We start from the raw sequence: 6,292 nt of genomic DNA, 5'->3' as shown, positions 1-6,292 counted from the left end.
GGACTACAGAACAGGAGAAGGACTTGGGTATTCTCATTACAAATAAGCTGAGCAGCAGCACTCAATGTCAAGCAGCAGCTGCTAAAGCAAACAAGATTTTAGGGTGTATAAAAAGAGAGATTAGATCCCGTGATCCCAACGTATTGTTACCCCTCTATAAATCACTTGTAAGGCCACATCTGGAATACGGGATCCAGTTTTGGGCTCCACATTTTAAAAAGGACATTCAGAAGTTAGAGTCAGTTCAAAGGCGGGCAACTAGACTATTACAAGGAATGGAAGGCCTCCCATATGATGACAGGTTGAAAAAGTTAGATATGTTTAGCTTAGAAAAAAGACGTCTCAGAGGAGATCTAATTTATATGTATAAATACATGTGTGGTCAATATAAAGGACTGGCACATGACTTATTTCTTCCAAAGACAGTACTAAGGACCAGGGGGCACTCACTGCGAGTGGAATAAAAACGGTTCCACCAGCTAAATAGGAAAGGGTTCTTTACAGCTAGAGCAGTCAGACTGTGGAATGCCCTACCACAAGAGGTAGTAATGGCAGATACTATAACAGCTTTTAAAAAAGGGCTGGATGATTTCCTCAGTACACAAAACATTGTTGGTTATAAATGACTTAGTGACTAAATGTAGAACTGGTGGAGGAAGGTTGAACTAGATGGGCCTAGGTCTTTTTTCAACCTAAGTAACTATGTAACTATGAATGCGGGAATCTGTGGAGGCCTGGTGCCGAGAATGCGGTCCCTGCACATTGAGAAGAAAGGACGAGGCCAGCCAGAAGGCACCTCTACGCCCAATCATTACGCATCAACCGCTGGAGCTGGTTGCCCTCTACCACGTGAAGCTCACTCGCAGCCGAAGTGGGTATACCTACGCTCTGACCATTGTAGACTACTATTCAAGATTTATGGTGGTTGTCCCAGTTAAGGACCTGACCGGCCGTACCGCCGCCAGAGGATTCCAGGCTTACTTCTGTCGACCGCATGGGTACCCAGAGAGGGTGCTTACCGACCGGGGACCGGCCTTTGAAGCGGAGGTATTCCAAGAATTCTGCCAGTTGTACGGCTGCAAGAAAATTCGGACCACGCCTTACCATGCCCAAACCAATGGCATGTGTGAAAAGATGAACCACTTGGTCCTGGGCCTCCTCAAGACGTTACCGCTGGAAGAGCGGAATCTGTGGCCGGAGAAGCTACCTGACCTGGTCGATATGTACAACAACATCCCTTCCAGCTCTACAAAATGCACGCCGGCGTACCTGATGAGGGCTCGGCCCGGCCGGCTGCCAGTGGACCTAGAAATGGGTTTGGAAGCCCCAGAAGCACTCCCTTCGACTGCTGGATGGGACACTCGGCGGAGGGCGCAGTACCGACAGGTCCAAGAATACATGGAAAAGAACTTGTGCCGGAGTCGGGGACAGCAGGAGCAGTGCTTCAACAAGAAGGCGCCTGCGGGTCCCTGCCAGCCTGGGGATGTAGTGCTGAAGTGAAAAAGAAGAACCCACAAGCTGGACGATCAATGGGAAAAGACCCCGTATGTAGTACAACCCACCGGATGGGAGAATGGGAAGGCCTACCAGATCAGCCGTGACCAGGGGAAGACTTTGGCCACGGTTTCCCGAGACCATCTGAAAAGGTGCCCGCCACCATTGAGGGTGGCAACTGAAGCTCCGGTTCCCAGACCGGCTGAGGAGAAAGAAAAAGGGGTAATCCATACCATGATGGGCGACTTCCCGGCAGATTGGCCTACACAGAACGGCGCAGTGATTCTTCCAGTGATACTGTTCCCACAACCCGTGGATGAGAAAGTGATGGAAGTGGTCGACAATGAGCCAGTGCCCAGGGATGCACCTGTACCCAGCTCCCCTATGCCTCCCCCTGCCCCACACGATAGACGGGAAGAGGAACCAGTTGTTCCCTCTGTCCCACTGCCTACCACCACTAACATTGGGCCCCGAAGGTCCACACGTCCCAACCTAGGTCGACCCCCGCTTAGGTACAGGGAAACTACCATTTAGGGGTGTGAAATGTTGAGAGTGTATGTGAGTGAATGAAGATAATCAGCCGAACTGTAATCTGATTTACAACCGTGATTTAACCGGCCGTTGCTGGCAAGTTGTCCCTGAGGGGACCCTTTGCACCGTTGGCGTAAGGAACTACTTACGGACACGCCCAAGAACTTGCAGGGCAACCACAAACTTGTGGCATGTAGATAATTGTTGGCATACATCCGTTACCGCCTCCGGAGAGGCAGATTGGAGGGAGGGCCCGCAGCAGAGTAGGCTGGGGCCCGGTCACCACCTGGACCGGTGGCCATCCTCCGGGGGTCAGGTGTTCCCCGTGGACGTGGGTCCCCTGAAAGAGACCGTACCCGCTCGGGCAGCTTGGTGATGGACTGAGGCAAGTGGTGCTGCCCACTTCTTAGGGGCAGCATCAGGGCCAGGTTGTTTGGGCAGGAGAGAGCGGAAGCCGTTACCGTTAATAAAAATGTACCATTAAGTAATGTTTAAGCACCGTACCTCCCGTTAAGGGAAGAGTCATAAACAAAAAAAATGCTTGTTGAATGTTTTTATATGTTTTACCTTTCTTTCAGTTGTGAAAATAAAACCGGTGATGGACGGGCAGCCCGCGGACGGTCTACATTTAACCAAGGGGGAATGTGGCGCCCTGGACAAGCCAGGATGTCACAGGTACTGCAACAACACACCCCACACCCCGGTTAGGCACATCAGTCACACACAAATCCTTGTTGCCTCCCTCCAAGGGCTGATGACCACACCAGGTGGGGTGGAGCCAGGCGGTTGGCCCCACCTACTGAGGAGTTCACAGTCCTGGAGGCGGGAAAAGAAAAGAGAACAGTTTTGAAGTTGAGCTAGGGAGAGTGAAGTGGAAGGAGTAAAGTAGTAGTGGAGGAGCAGACTGATCGTGTCCGTGTACGTGGCCCGGACACCTAGAGCAAGGTTGGCAGACGGTGGTGACCGTCTGCAGGAGGGGCCGATCGACGCTGAACCGTAGGACCGGGGACGGGCGGTGGCCCGCCGGTACCGAACCGGGGAGAGAAGAGAAGCCAGCATCATTCGGCAGGGCCTACGGACCCCGACCAGGCTTGGAGTCGCCGTAAAACCGGTCAAATCCGTTAGCGACGGGAACCTCCGGGGTTTCCCAGCAGCAAAGACCCGATTGAAGGCAACCGCTCAACCGTGAAGGGAAATACAGTCACCGCCAAGGCTACAGTTCCCAGGGCCAGAGCCTCCAGGCAGAAGGAAAAGGGGCTCCCTCGGCATCTGTTCACGCTGGGGAGCGGGTTACCGGTGGGAAGCCATTGGGGCCGAAAACACACTACAGGTGCAGGGAAAGGCAGTCACCGCCAACCTACCGGGAGTGACCACCGCAGCCGTCTGCGGAACCCATCCAGCCGTTTGTTTTACCAGAGACTCCGTGTACGTTACTGGCTGAGTAAGTACCCCAGTGCCGTCTGGCACCGCGCTGCCCCCGTGACCCTGCACCTCCCCGAACCCTGCCATCCACTTTCCAGTCACCGAAACCGGGCCCCGGGACCACCCAAACCCCCTACCCACGGAGGGGAGAGAAACATCTCGGCTGCTCCCCGTCATCGCTCCCGGGATCCCCGTCCAGAGCAGCGATGGTGTCCCAACCTCACCACACACCGTGGGTGGCGTCACAAACCGACTTCCCCAATCCCAAAAACTACTCCCCTTTCACTCACAGGCGAGGAGTGCCGCTCGAGCCCCCGGATCCGGCCCACCGCTCGAGCCACCGAGCAGCAAGCAGCAGGCTGCAGCAGCGCCAGCCCCGAGCGCCAGCGAGAGCGCAGCAGCGACGGCCCCCTCCCCGCCCGCGACACAACAATCAACGATTTGGTGAGTATTTGGAATCGGAAGCGGTCGCTTGTAAGTGTCACGCAACGAGGCCGGATGTGCGTCACGAATTTCGTGACCCAAGCGACATCTTGTTAGCAATGTCATTGCGTATAACGGGGCCTTTAGAAGTGAAATTGTACTGACCATCTGGCCTGGAGATATATGGTACTTTACCTTGTACGCAAGCTGCATTTTTTATGTGTTTTTTGGTTCAGTTTGTAGCCCAAATCTGAATGTCTATCCTTATGCCAGCAAAGTCAATGAGAATTCTGAACTGCTATATGCACGTTGCTTATTTTTTCCTTGCAGTTTTGGTTGCAGAAAAAAGAAGCAGCATCTCAATTGTTGGTGATTTTTTTTTCCTGCATTTTATATCCCTTCCAGCCATTGATTTCACTAAAAAACGCATGACACAAAAACGTACCTAAAACTCAGCGTACGCACATACTCATATATTATTGGCAAAATATATATTATGTAATGTATTCTATAAATACAAAAGGTGCCTAGGTGACAGGATAAGGCAAAAAAAGAAGTACAAGTGCATATACATCAAACAGAAGGGAGAGTATATATAATTAGTATACCTTAGATCAGTATGTGGATTGTATGTTCCTGCGCCTCAACACGTGTTTCACCCTCCTTCCTTGTGGAACGTCAAGGCCCAGGGTACTCTGAAGAAGGGAGAAAAGTTTATGAAAATGGTGGAGTACCTAGCCGACTAACACCATCCTTTTATTTCTCTGTGTTGTACAAGTATTGAGTATTCAAAGAGGACACGTGGCATGAAAAGTCCCTCTATGCTTTGGAGGTGCTGGCTTGACCTGCCGCTAGTGTGTTGTCTGAGCGAGTTTTTAATGCCGCAGGAGAAATAATCAATAGGCACATCCGCCTGTCAACTGAAAATGCTGATAATACTAAATAGGATAACTGAAGTGAGCACTAATATATATTATGAGTGCAAGCCAAAAAAAATACATAGTACATAAGGATAAGGCTGCACATCAAAGTTAGATAATAGTATAATGCTATAAGCATACCGAAAAACATTGAAGCATACAATGAAAAATTACACTTGCTAACTTGAAAGTGTGAATAATGAATTGCATACCTGCCATGAATATTAGGAAAAAGGAGATATTTAGCAATCGCATTGATCAATGTAACTGAGCCCCAAAACCTCGTCAAGGTATATCTCTATATTGGGGTCCCTAGCTCTATGACCCTAACTGTGTGTCATCTCATTGCAATTAAAAACTGCTATGTGTGGAGAGGGGTAACCAAGGACTTTCTTATATAGGAGATGGAAAAAAACATGGCCGAAAGGGGCGGAGCTGTGTTCACATTCAGAAAAAAAACTGAATTTTCTGAATGTGAACACAGCTCTGCCCCTTTCGGCCATGTTTTTTTTCCATCTTCTATATAAGAAAGTCCTTGGTTACCCCTCTCCACACATAGCAGTTTTTAATTGCAATGAGATGACACACAGGGTCATAGCGCTACGGACCCCAATATAGAGATATACCTTGACGAGGTTTTGGGGCTCAGTTACATTGATCAATGCGATTGCTAAATATCTCCTTTTTCCTAATATTCATGGCAGGTATGCATTTCATTATTCACACTTTTAAGTTAGCAAGTGGCATTTTTCATTGTATGCTTCAATGTTTTTCGGTATGCTTATAGCATTATACTATTATCTAACTTTGATGTGCAGCCTTATCCTTATGTACTGAAAATGCTGATAGGCTGACTCGTATCAAAGTGAACAAAGCGTGGAATTGCCCAGACTTCTCAACCCCACTAGATGACAACAGCTGAACCTAAAGGCAATTGTAAGGTTCCTTTTATTGCGGTGTATACCTATTCACCACTTTCCACCCAAACAAGGGTATTTAGTCCTTGTTTTCATCTTTTCTGTATCCACCTCCTCCACCATATCAACAGGGTCATGATGCAACCCTCACTCATTTTTCAAGGGTGTGCTTGATGCCCTAATACATAATTTTTAGAGGCCTACTTCAAATAATCTCTTGCATACTGATATATATGTGTACCCCCAAGGGTAAATGTTATTCAACCCTTGCACTTAGTGCATCAACTTTACCTGTGTAGAAGCACAACTCCTTCCAAATGATAAAAAAAAATGTTTTCTGAGGCCCTCTCCTACGTCTCTTCCAGGATGTATCCTGCTAATTTTTGTCAGCCCTTTCACAAAGTGCATTGGGTTTACCAGTCTAGGAGTCCCACTCCTTAATAATTGGAAAAAAATGTTTTCTGAGGCCCTCCTTTACATTTCTTCCTGGGTGTATTGGAATGCCTCCTTCTAATTTTAGCACCCCTTTCACATAGTGCATATGCTTTAGCAGTCTAGAAGTCCAACTCCTTCCAAATGGGGGAA

Source organism: Anomaloglossus baeobatrachus, chromosome 5 (genome assembly GCF_048569485.1).
Source record: "Anomaloglossus baeobatrachus isolate aAnoBae1 chromosome 5, aAnoBae1.hap1, whole genome shotgun sequence".
Taxonomy (NCBI): Eukaryota; Metazoa; Chordata; class Amphibia; order Anura; family Aromobatidae; genus Anomaloglossus; species Anomaloglossus baeobatrachus.
Note: the sequence above shows the minus strand (reverse complement) of the source record.